Source organism: Lepus europaeus, chromosome 15 (assembly GCF_033115175.1).
Source record: "Lepus europaeus isolate LE1 chromosome 15, mLepTim1.pri, whole genome shotgun sequence".
NCBI lineage: Eukaryota > Metazoa > Chordata > Mammalia > Lagomorpha > Leporidae > Lepus > Lepus europaeus.
Window position 1 is genome coordinate 77013348 of NC_084841.1, and position 13397 is coordinate 77026744.

A 13397-nucleotide genomic window follows, 5' to 3' on the forward strand; every position below is an offset into this window, starting at 1 on the left:
TGATAGGCTCAAGTTTCTAGCCAGCAGTCGATAACATTTTCTGGTTTTCACCATTATTTCTTCTCGTGGTTGCCATCTCTTCTAGCAGGAGATCCTGGTTTTCCACTTGAAGTCATCATCTAAAGGTCCCTTTCAAGAAAGCTCGCTTAAGTGACAGATGCACCGTGTGAAAGAAAAGCATTCAGAAAGCTATAGCAGGGGTGCTCTGAGGATATGGTGTGCAAATGGGATTCACTATATTTAAGGCAGACCGTGGGCTGTTACCCTGGCACTCACACTAATGAGATTTCACATCCAAAGACAAAATTGTTATTTTTAATTCAGCCATCAGGCTGACTTTCAGAACACACATACATGGTACCTTAAGTCCTATTCAATCATTATAAGCACTAACTTTAAAAAACCAAAACAGCAAAGCAAAGAAAGAGGAAGGAGAGAGGAGAGAGAGAGAGAGAGAGAGAGAGAGAGAGAGAGAGAGAAATATGAGCGAGAACACAGGGCAAAGGAGAAAGTCATTAGGACTTTTAGGACAAAAACTTGAATTAAATTTATGGCAAATGATCTTTTCAAATAACAAAATGACCAGGATGACACAACTCTTTTTTTCCATTACCAGTAGCAATTAAAATGCAACTAATTTTCACTGAGCATTGTGACTTGTATATGCTATGCCCAAATTATCCTTTTGCATATAATCTTACAAATATTTGGATTTAAAAGTATAATTTTATTAGTCCTAGGGCAAGAATTCTTCTATTAAACTATTACTGTTAATTTTCCTTCTATTTTTTAAAAAAGATTTGTTTACTTTTTTGAAAGAGTTTACTTTTTTGAAAGAAATGGCTAGAGGAAGACTCACAAACACAGAGAGAGAGAGAATCTTCCATCTACTGGTTTACTCCCCAAAATGGCTGCATCAGCCAGGGTTAGGTCAGGACAAACCCAGGAGCCTGGAACTCCATCTGGATCTCCCAAGTGACTAGCAGGGACCCAAATACTTGAACCATCCTCCATTGCTTTTCCTGGCACATTAGCAGGGAGCTGGATCAGAAGTGGGGTGACCAAGACTTGAATCAGCATCCATATGGGATGCCAGCATTGCAGGTGGTGGCTTAACCTGCTGTGTCATGGCACCAGCCTCAATTTTTCTTTATCATTTCAAATACATCTATCTCAAGTATATTCACCAAGGCTCCCCTGGGCATAGATAGCAATGGTAGATTTTGGATATAAATGATGGGACTATTCAGTTAATTTCCAGCATCACTCATCTAGTCATGAACATCATCAGTCCAATATATTGATTGATGGCTGTGGCTTAAGTTCATTTGAACATGGTTACAGCATATACCTCATAGAACTTGGAGCAAATCTTCCAGGCTTATTGGTTTTGTTCACTGGCATGAAAGACATGACAATTTCTTGTAAACCCAAGTAAGTGATGACAAAAGGAGAGAGGAATGTCAGCTGGGGCATGAAACCCATGGCTCTCAAGACAACCAAAGTGGCTTTGGCTGGATTCCTCCCCATTGGCCACTTCTCCCCCTGGGAGCCCACGGTCACAGCGTGAATGTCACCAGACGTCAGAGTCTATTAGGAGCCATCAAGCTGACTCAATCCTTCCTAACAAGCCACAGTTCCTGAGATTCAGAGCCAGGATCATTGAGTTACTCACTCATTAAAAATTAACAGAAATAAAAATTGAACAGAACAAAGATGAAAAACATGTTACCCCTGAAGGCGGGGGCTCAGGGGAGTGAGGGCTGCTGCTTTTAGCATCCAGCTCCTTCTACAAAAGGACCTGAGCTGATGGAACTATTTGCCAGAGGCTCCCGGAGATAAAGGTAGACTCCAGCAGAAAATGTTCCTGATCCTGGGAAGACAGCACCACAAATTAGATAATACTGTGTCCATGTTTAATTGTTGCCATTATGTGTTGCAAAATATAACCTTGAGGCAAACAGCAAAGACACAGCTTGGCTGCATTTGCTTCTTTCTCTTAAGACTGCATAAAAAAATCCTGCCCCATCATCTTTTTCTGTTTCATAACCGACCATACCATCTTTCTGTGATGATGCCCAGTTTACGTGTTCTGTTTATTTTTGTTCTGTTTGAAAGGCAAAGAGACAGAACGAGACACAGAGACAGAGAGATCTCCCATCCATTTTGGTTCATGTCCAAATGCTCCCAAGAGGCAGGTCTTGGCCAGGCTGAAGTCAGGAGCCTAGAACTCAATCTGGGTCTCCCAAGTGGGTGTCAGGGACCCAGGTACTTGAGCCAGCATTGCTGCCTTCCAGGGTGCCCATTCGCAGGAAGCTGGAATGGGAACCAGGACTCAAACCCAGGTACTCCTGTATGGGATGCAGGTGTCCCAAAGTGGTATCTACAGCCCTGTGCCAACTGCCTGTCCTGCTTTCTGGCTTAAAAATGAGGATGACATTCCACAGATCCTGCGGCACGTTGTCCCTTTCCACCCACTGCCTGTCTCCCTGAATCCACCAGGAACCTGGGGGTGGGGGACTGCCAGAGGGTCACCCCCTGGGAGATGGCCACCCTCAATTCACTGTGTTCTCCGCAGTGGTGGGCCCAAAGGGTTTCATCTTCTGGGTTGCATCTTCAAGTCGAACAGAAGAGCTGCTGTCGTGCCCAGGAGCCCCCTTCCCCCCAGCTCCCCTCCAAGGACAGGCCAGGGTTGGGTCTGCCTGCATTACGCAAGGGTAACCCAAGTGTTTGCCTGCAGGCTGTGACTTCAAGTTCTGTGTTAAGTGCCCTTGACACTCACCCTTGGAGGCCCTTGCCCGGAAATGGCTGTGTCTGCTCAAGCAAATCCAGGTCTCTCTCTCCCCTCTGTGGGTTGGTTCTCCCCAGTTTCCTGTGGGGTCTTAGCTTTAGCACTGAATTCCCCTACTTATTCATGTCTCAGTGAGATGGGCAATGTTATGCCCCATAATTAGGGAATCATGGTACCCTGAACTTACAAAAGGCCCTTCCTCCAGGAAGCTGACAACATTGCAGGAGGGCTGGTTGCTTCCCTTCATGAACCCCCAGGGAGGAATGTTTGGCCAGCCACAGTGCTCTCACATCTGGGTTCTATTTTGTAGATAACAAGGCACTAAGAGGTTTAAGTCATTTCCCTGGGGTCCTAGGTTACTGTGTTAGCAAAAGCCTCTGACTGCTGCTCCAGCCCAGGCCACTCCAAAGTACAGAGTTGAAGCACCTGGCAGTGGTAATCCAACAGGAGCCAATGCCTTTAACCAACACTATGAAAGCTGGAGGCCTGGCTCTCTCTATTTTAGCAAGTATCAGGAAAGAAAGATGTTTGATTACTTTCCTCTTCAAATAGCAGCTTTTTTTTTTCCAAAGTCAAGGGCAGGTGCTGTTCCTGTTAATGCAGTTTAGCAATGGCCACTGACACTCTGAACAACCCCCATTGCCCCAACACACAGAGCCCAACCAACCACTCCAAAAACAGAATCACACCTGGATCAAGACAGAAACATGAGAGGTGGCCTTGCCAAGGTCCAAAGGTCTGAGCGGGAACACAGGGAGCCAAGTCCAAGCACAGACAAGCAGGCAGAAGGCCTGCTAGGCACAGGATGTTCTGCTACACTCCCAACAGCCTGGCCTCCCCGCGGGCGGGAAAGAACAGCAAGACCAGCCACCAAATCCCACCCCACATAGGAAAGATTCAATCTCTTCAGGCTGTATCTCAGAGCTGTTGTGCTGGGGGTAGTACTGACGCGATCCAGACACATTTCTCCTTATCTTGAATATACTTGTGGGGCCCTGGGAGCACACCCAGTGAAATCTGTAAGTTGCCTTAATACAATAAATAAAGTTGGCAAGGGACGAAGGGGATAATAAATGAAGCAAAACTGGAAGAAAGCAGATGTCTAACAGCCTGAAGTGCCACCCAGCACAAGGTCATAAATCAAAAACCTACATACATAGCAGCAGCAGAGCCTCACCTCCACAACATCGGAAACTGCAGCTGGAATGTGCAAATGAGTCTGAGACATGAGAGAGAATGGAAACCAGATCCTTTTTCTCTCCCTGTTCTTTCTTTTCCTGGAGTTTCAGCCTAAGACTTCAATGCTGGGAGTTTCTTTGTTTTCAGTTTATTTACTTATTTGAGAGCCAGGTAGGCAGAGAAAGAGAGCTCTCCTCCCTTGGGTCACTTCCCAAATGCCCACAGTGGCTGCAGCTGGGAACTCAACACAGGCCTCCCGCGAGGGGAGCAGGAACACGATTACTAGATCCATCACCTGCTGCTGCTTAGGGTCTGCATTAGCCAGAAGCCAGAGTCAGAAGCTAGAGCTGGGACAGTCTGATATCAATGCAGGCATCTTAACTGCTAGGCTAAATGACCACTCCCACTGAGAATTCCTCAATGATTGTGCTCCAACAACTATGGTGCCCTAACTTGCAGGTTAAAAACATGACTGCTGTCAGTGAAGTCTATTCACTCTTTTCATTTCTGAATTACCTCCTAGCTATGCCTCCAGCAAGGAATTCTAAGTAGGCTAAATATGTGTGTGTGTGTGTGTGTATTAAAGTTTCCTTAGCAAGGGGAGCACAAGAAGGAAAATTTCACATAATGATGTCTTGCATGTATTCAAAATGTTTTGTACACTCTCTTTAGGTGAACTTCTCTGATAATATCCAGAGGACTTTGTAAAGAAACAGAGAGCAAAATGAGAGAGAGAGAGAGAGAGTATGATGGATTACCAACCGAAAGCATGTCCAAAGGTATCTAGATCTTAACAGAGAAAGGTTCAAACTATCCAGGTGGTTGTTTTCCCAGCATTGAACTTGGCTGTGCCTTTCCTTTAAGGAGGCAGATGATAAAAAAGGTCACTCAGGTAACCCCAGAGAGTGAGCTTGTTAAGCCCACAGCACAGAGATGCAGCTCTCTGACTCTCAGCAGGTGAACCAGTGCCCCAAGCCCTCAGAGCAGGGATGGAGTCCCAGGAAGACAGACATCTGGTCTCTCAGCCTCTGTGCCCCAGGTTCTGTGGCATCTTTCCTCCCACAACAATTGGCATCCCAACGATTCTTCCCTTTCTCATACCAGGGACTTCTCAGTAAGACAATAAAGTCTACAAGATATAATTTTACTTATTATCAGTCAGTGTTACACAGACATGCAAAGATCACTATGCGAATGTCTTTCTTTTCCTTCTCTCAGTTAAACATCGGAGAGGGAAAATCTAGATACACAGTGTTTCCATCAAGGTTTCATGGCAAATGCAAGTGTGTGTGTATAGGGAAGAGCACGGTTCACTTCTGTTCTCGCACCAGACAGAGCAGACCCTTGGGAACCCCAGCGTTCAGTTTTACTTTGGCTTTTAGCTCAGTTCCATTTTCAGATTCTCATGCTCCCAGGATTAAATTCATCCCTTTAAACTGCAACCCCAAATGTCTTCCTGGAGTTTTTCTTCCCAAATACGTTTTATGTAACTTCATAAAGATCAAAAGTAAACTCAGGACTTGTGCACAACAGCTCTTAACCCAGTGTCTTGCCCTCATCCTTAGTGTATAATAAATGTGGACTAAGTTCACGAAATTCTTTCCACTTTTACTTCCCAAGTATACTGTCTTATGACTCAGTGTGACGGTGGGGTCTTCCACTTCTTATCTAACAGGCAAGAGATCCAAGTTCTCAGGCGTTAACCAGCATGTGGGGCAAACAGCACAACCGCAGAAGCGTGTGCTCCAATCACCTCCCAGAAGCTGCGCATTGGGTGCGTTCCTCCCCACAGAGGCCTCTAGAGGGCAGTGCGCTCCTCATAACAGGCCAGTTCTCCTGGCTTTAGCGGAACTGCCCAGAATGAAAAACCTGAACACGTTGGACACCCTTATTAGCCAACTTAGATCCAACAGTACACAAAAGCCCCAGGCCCAGCACCCTTTTGGCTGCCCTGGGGCAGAAAGCGACTGAAACGGGACCTGTTGTGGACCTATCCTTGTGTTCCCTCCTGCCTCAAGCACACAGGCACAACTATTTCATCCAAACTGAACTCGAAATGTCCTGGGTGTCACCGACCTGCAGTCAGAACATATTAGCATTAGCGGAAGACGCAGCGGAGTAGGGAGAGAGGAGAGAATGTGGGTTGAGTTGCTGGAGTGCAAATGAGGGGCACAGGGACAGAGCCAAGGCCAAAGGCAAGAGACAGTCAGAGTGGAAACAGGTGGTAGAACCTCCCCCAAGGAGGCTCAGAGGGGTTGGGGTCGGGCCTGCCTTGTGTTTCCCGGGCTCCATGTAGGCAGCACTGCGGGGAGCCAAACACAGCACAGTGAGTCTGGAGGCTTTTGTGTCAGGACAGGGGTGGGGCCAGAAGTGGAGCATTGGATGGATTTGGAAGCACAGAGGACAAGGGTCCACCAGGATCCAGTGATGAGCAAGAGAGAAAGTCAAGGCTGACCTTTCCCAACTTTGGTTGCCAGGAAAGGAGCAGGCAACCTCCTATCAAACGCAGAGCTCAAGGTTGGAGGGAGGGAGGTGCTACGGGCGGTTTTTGAGGAATCGCATCTGAACTAGCTGTTCTCCAGGGAGGAGGCCTAGCAGGTGCAGGAGTGGGTGAGTCTGAAGTCTGGAGACAAAGATTGCCTGGAGATCACCCTGAGAGTCGTTAGCACCCAGGTGGAAGACGGGATCCTGAGTGTGTATCAGTTCTCCCAAAAAAGCATCAGTAATGAAAAAAGCAGTGGGCTGCAGACACCCCAGCTGGGTGTCACCCCAGCTGTAACGGGGTCTAGGGGAGAGGAGACAACAGTTGAGAAGGAACAGAAACATGACGCCAGGGCCCGTGCACTGGGTTAAGCTGCCTCCTGTGGTCCCCGCATCCCATATGAGTGCTAGTTCAAGTCCTGCTGCTTCACTTCCAGGCCAGCTCCCTGCTACTGCACCTGGGAAAGCAGCACAAGATGGCCCACGTGCTTGGGCCCCTGCACCCATGTAGGAGTCCTGGATGGAGTTCCAGGATCCTAGCATTGGCCTGGCCCAGTTCCAGACATTGCAGACATTCGGGGAACAAACCAGTAGATAAGATAGAAGATTCTCTCTCTCTCTCTCTCTCTCTCTCTCTCTCTCTCTCTCTCTCTCTTTCTCTCTCGCCTTCTCTCTCCTTCTCTCTCTCTGCAACTCTGTTTCAAGTAAATAAATAAATCTTGAAAAAAAGAAATGAGGTCAATCAAGGGCTATCGCTATAGGGGCAGTGGTGCACATAACCAACTTGGCCACATCTTGGAAATACACAGCAAAACATTTAACCATGAGCTGTGCCATTTCTTGTGCCTGTGTGTTGTATGGAAAATTCACCTCACTTTCCTTGACAACGGAGGTATCACGTTTGCTCCCAGTGACAGGTGTATGCAATGGGTGCTGACTGGGGATGTGAGATTCATGGATGTGAGATTCAGCACAATTCTAAAGGACAGGCTCTTTATACCCCTGAGACCACAGGACGGTGGTGCAGCAGTCCTCATCTAGAGGCTCAGCTGTACCCCTTCTCATGTCGCTGATGCATGAGAATACATAAAAAATCAGAGAGGCTAGGACTGTGCCTGAAGCCACACAGCTTACCAGAGCTTCAGCCCATTCGCTGTTGTGCTGCCTGAGTTAAAACAGCCACCCTTCCAGGCAGCCCACCGGGGATCACATGGCTGCTGCACATGCCCTGCCCCTCCACATGGGGGCTGCCTGGAGTTCAGGTCTCCCCGGAAAAGCCTGGCCCAGTCCAGCTCCCCACCCCCAGCTGGCTCTGGCAACAGGATGAACGCATCTCAGCTTTGGAGTTGAACCCTGGCCCACCTGACACCAGGAGGCTGCTCGTGCCAGAACTGGGCAGATGCTGGTCTCAGCATCACCGGGCAGGAGGTGGGGAGAGCAGAATCCAAGAACTGAGAAGGTTCTGGTTCCTTTCCATCCCTTCACTTGCACAGAGGGAAACTGAGGCCTCCCAGCAGGTCCTGGCCTTGCCCAGCCCCAGGGAGCATCCTTGTGTGCAGTGCAAGGCAGCTCATCCTGCTGTTTCTCCTTCCAGAACACACAGCTCCTCATCTGGGCAGAAAACAGCTCAAGGCCTCTGTATCAAACGCCACCAGAACACACAGTGCAGGTCACTCTATCATAGGCACACACTGAATCCTGGGAGTGCAGACAGGCAGAGGCGCCGGGGCTCCTGGCCCTGCTTCCCCAGGCCACTGCCTTAGGCTGAGAAGGGGGGAGGGTGAAGCAAAACATGCATGGAGCTAATGGGATATCGATGGAATCAGGGAATGTCAAGGAGAGAAGCTATAAACAGGCTAGGGCTTCCCCCTACAGAACCGGCATCCTGAGCCCCAGGTCCTTCGGGAGAGAAAGCAAACAAGGACGCGACAGAAGCTGAAATCAGTAAGCTGACCTGGAGCCCGAGGGACAGATGGTGCCTCAGCCAGGACACCAAGCTATGAGGGCCAGGAGGAAAGAGGGCTGGGCAGAAGCAGGACGGGCAGCTCAGACACCTGTGCAGCCAACTCAAGCTTCCATGGGGGAGGCCGTGGGGACAGCGAGGAGCCAGCTGCTCAGGAGTCGAAACGCTGTCCCCAGCTTGCAGTGTGGGTCAGCCAGTTTTCTTCATTGTCCTCTCCTTGATTCAGTGACAGGCCCAACCTGTCACGTGGCATCCCTCGATGTCCACGCTGTTGCTCTGTCCCCAAGCCTGGATCCATGCCTCCATTTTCTGGGGTGTCCCCAGCAGGAGAGCTCCCCGGAGGGCGTGCATCCTCTATGAGAAATGCTGTGTGAGGTACACAGTCATTTTTTATAGTACTAGTTACATCTTTATCACCTCCCTCTACTTATAATAAGCAATTCTAGCTGTCTGGTTTTGATTTTGAAAATTTACTCCTGTTAAAAAATAGTAAGTCTGAGTCAATTTAGAGAACGCTCTGCTGGCAAGATTAATGAGGGTGTTACACAGCAGCCATCAATCTGGGAAGCTGCGCCCAGAATACTTGCAAACAAACAGCAGAGTCAGCTGCAGAGCCAGCTCTATCTCCCCGTGAGTGTGAAGCAAAAATACAAGGTTAAATGCAGTGTTACACTGCATGGCGTGAATTCTCCTACCTTGTCTGGGTGCCCAAGAGGGTTGTTTGTGTTTGATTTGCTGGGGGATGGGAGGGTGCTTTTGTAGCACAGCAGGTTACGCCACGGCTTGGGACACCTGCATCCCATATGGGAGCACCGAGTCAGGGCTCAGCTGCGCTGCTGGCCAGCTCCCTGCTAATCCGCCTGGGAAAGCAGCAAAAGACGCTGCAAGTGCACGGGCCCTGCTACCCACGTGGGTGACCCCAGACCTAGTCGTTGCGGGCATCTGGGGAGTGGATCAGTGCTCGGAAGATCTCCCTCTCTGTGTGTGTATATGCAATTTTTTTTTTTGTATGTATACTGGATTTCAACAAAATGTTTTAAAACATTATTCTTGGGAAAAATAATCAAGTAACTCTTGCTTTTACATTAGAATAATATTTTAGGCATGCAAGTGTGAATCTGTTATCTTATGAATGCAAAATATTCAGAAATTACTACTGGGCTGATACGGCAAATGTAACTGAAGTTCTATATTGGCTATAAAGATAATCACAATAAATTGAATTAAATAAGTAAAAAAAAAAAAAAGGATCTCCCTCTCTCTGTCCCTTTGTCTTTCAGATAATTTTTTTTAAAAAAGAACTTTCCAGAAGGACATATTTTATTTTCCCACTTTTCAGCTGGGGGACTCAGGTCTGCTTTTCCCACTCATGTGCACGGCCTGGGATTAGAGGAGCCATGCAGGCTCCTGGCTAACAAAAGCCTCTCATAAACAGACCAAGTGTCAGGAGTGACAGCTCCAACTGCTGCCAGTGCCCCTCTGACCACACATCACACCAGCTGGGGCCCGAGAACCATCACAGGGCCATCTTCCTCTTCATCTGCCCATCCTGATAGGCAGAGAAGGCCAAACCAGTTAAACAAGGCATTAGTCCATGGTAATCCCTGTAGTGAAAAGCCTTCCAAATCAGTGACATTTCTGACTATGAACCCACCAGGCAGGGACAGATACTTGGTTCAGTGCCAGGGTCCAGTGGAGATTCAATAAATATTTGATGTTGTCGATGAACTAGTTTCCTTAAACTCTGACCTTTGATTCAATAGGCTTCTTGCAGAAAACGAGTAGGACCAAGAAGAGGTAGGCTTGTTCTGGGCACGGGAGCGTGTAGAAACAAGGGCTACAGCTGCCTGCGGTAAAGCCTGAGTCGATCGATCGAATGGGAACTCGTGAGGGGTCTGGTATTTTGTTTAAAGGAACTGAAATTTTATTTATGTGCATTGACCAGTTCACGCATGCTGTGGGTGTACTCTGTCCTGTGTCGCTGGCTGCATAGTTTAGCAGTGGGGGACCCCCCATAACTGCCCCTCTGTCAGCTGCTCCTGCATCCCTCACTGCGATTTTGTGGGGTTTGGCCTGGTGGGAGGAGGATGAGAATGAGGTCTGTAACCTGACACTCAAGGAAAGACAGCACTGGAGGTGGAGTCAGTGGGGCTGGGTTTAAGTCCAGCTTCAGTTTACTTTGGAAGGCTTTCGGATCTGGGGCCAATCACTCCATCTTCCTGGTCCTCAGCCTCTCCATGCACACAAACTAAGGTGGTGGCACCCTGAGTCCTGCTTCCTTTCCCTGGAGTCATAGCCGCTGGGAGGGCTCCCGCCAACTCCCCAAACTGCATACAAATGTAAGGAACAGATAATGTCACTTTCCCGGGTCTGCTGTTTTGACACCAGGATAGATGTCATCTCATTTGCCTTGGCTGCAGTTGCACAGGAGATCCCTGCAGGAACTATCAAGGGAAGCTTAAGGGCAAGGAAGCCACGGGCAGGTCACCAGAGACTTCTGAAAAGCACAATTTTGCTTGCCCTGGAAAGAAACACAGCAAACGCCCTGAGCCCTACCTGGAAAGGCAACAAGACAGGGCCATTGACATTCTCCACATGGCACATCAGTCCATACAGTTAAGCCCCCAGTGGCATCCTCCTGTGTCTCTCGGGTAAGTCAGAGTGACAAACCTGCAGTCAAGTCACCCCATGCCCTCGTTGCTGCAGAAACAGGGGAAACTGAGGCAGCACCCCCCTTTTGCCCATGACTTCAAGCCCAGCTGACTCTCACCAGACAAAAGATAGAAGTTGTCTTGGGCTGAGCCATATAAAACTGCTTTGTATAAGAAAGGTGATCAAGTATCAGCAGTTTTGTGTGGTTCAACACAGGATACGCAGTGCCCCAAAGCAGGACGTTCTAACCACCTTTGGCAGCGCTGCTGTGTTCCTGATTCATTGTCCTTTGGCAGAAGTAACCAAGATTCTGGAGCAAAAGACAAGGGGTGGACGGGTAAATCATCGTGAAATCAAGCTGGCCCATCCTTAATGATTAAAATAATGTCTTCAAGTGACAAAAATGTCTGCATTCCAAGACACCTTTTAAGCCCATCCAGAAAATAAAGTCATGTTTCTTACAGAATTCAGTTTAACAAATCTCTGTCCAGAGCCTCATTTGCTAAAACCCAGGGAAGGTTGCAAGGTTTTTTGAGATAATGTCTTAGGAGGGGAGAAATCCTTCAATAGCTGGGGAACAGCTAAGACCACAGGAATTATTCCCTAACAAAGAAGTCATTTGGGTCATCAGCCAGTTAGATTTTTTTTTTTAAAAATTAATTAATAATTTGAAAGAAGAGTGACAGATAGAGAGGGAGAGACATCTTCCTTTTACTGATTCCCTCTCCAAATGGCTGCAACAGCCAGGTCTGGGTCAGGCCAAAGCCAGAAGCCAAGAACTCCACCCTAATCCCCTACTTGTGTGGCGAACAGCAGAGGCCTGGATCAGAAGTGGAGTAGCCAGGACTCGAACTGGTACTCTGATACAGAATGCTGGCTTCGCAAGCGTTATCTTAACCCACTGCACCTCAACAGTGGCCCCTGAAATTGTCCGATCTTGACAGCTGCGTGAGGAGCAGACAGCGGCAGGGGCATGACGTAGAGGCTCTGAGTCACTGGGTTAGTGTTACTGGACACTGGGCCTCCCCACGAAAGCGGCAAGACGGTAAAGCCAGGCTCCGGCTTTGGTATTGCTGGCTGCAGCTCTCCAGGGCATGGAACCTGCATCTCGGGGACTTACCAGTAAAATCTGCAGTCTCTGTTGACAGGAGCAGGGCTCTTGGCAGTTGACATTCCAAGCGAGGCCCATTTGTTTGTTCAGCTTTTTCCTGAAGGATCTAGAAGGGAACTGCTTCAGTTTCATAGCAGTTGAAGTCCCCTGTAAGAGAAAGCTTTGTGATTGAGCTAAAACATTAAAACAAGTAATTTTTGCTGACTTTTTAAAGTTTAGCAATTTAAAAATAATACACAGATTGCCATATTCTTTTCTGAGCGTTTCTCCTCCTACGGCAATAACGATGCTGGTCGCATACCCGCACACAGATGTGTAGGCTCAGGGAGGAGCCACTGTCTCCATGGAACCTCAGTTATTATCAACAAATCTGAAAGTAACAGCTATAATAGTATCATAGTTGATGGTAGACAGAGTAATAATAGACTTGTAATAATAACAGTAAGTCTAGCTAAAATTCTGTACCAAAAAAAGAAGTGATTCTCACCATATGTGTTAGAAAAAAAAAAAGAATTCATAAAACTTTTTAAGTTGCCAAATAGGCATTTGGCCTAGCAGTTGAATAAACGCTGATAAAGACATCCACGTTCATACCAGAGTATCTGCTTTCCATTCCAGCCTCCTGCAAATGCAGACTGGTGGGCAGTGCTGATAGCTCAGGTAGGTGTGTCCCTGCCACCCACCTGGGAGACCTGCACTGAGCTCCGGGCTCCTTGCTTCAGCCTGGCCCAGCGCTGGCCATAATGGGCGTATCATGAGTGAATCAGCAGGTGGGAGTCCTGTCTGTCTCTTAACCTCGCAAATAAATAGTTGCCAAATAACAGAGAGACAGGGCAGCTGTAGTTCCAAAGTGGATAATGTGAACGTTAAATAGCACCGCCGATGAGAAAGGGGATGTTCGGCAGAAGCTGGAGGAGTCTAGACAGTGTTGAGGAGGTGGAGCTTTAATTGATAGCTTCTTTTGTTTCATTTTTCCTGGATGAGCAAGGGCGGGTAGGGCTGCCAAGCGGACAGCCAGGATAAAGAAAGCAGGAAAGGGCACGTTTGGGTTCGGGAGTTTGTGAGTACTGAACCCTGCGGCTGGAAACGAAGGGTCAGATGCCTTTTGGGAGAGCTGAGACCTGGCTCAAGTCTTAAGCCAGAGGGTCAGAAATGCTGTTGCAGGTCATTGCAGTGAGTTAGTGAGAAGTAGTGATGATTTGGTAACTTTTTGTTCTGTT

General features: G+C 48.0%; 1 long non-coding RNA gene across 1 annotated transcript in view; it reads right to left on the reverse strand.

The window, feature by feature from the left end:
- LOC133774567 (uncharacterized) overlaps positions 1 to 12318 on the reverse strand; it is a 52671-nt gene extending 40353 nt beyond the window's left edge. The window contains exon 1 of the long non-coding RNA XR_009868089.1: positions 12187 to 12318. This is a non-coding gene — a long non-coding RNA (uncharacterized LOC133774567). The remainder of the gene's footprint in view (positions 1 to 12186) is intronic.
- Positions 12319 to 13397: the final 1079 nt, after the last annotated feature.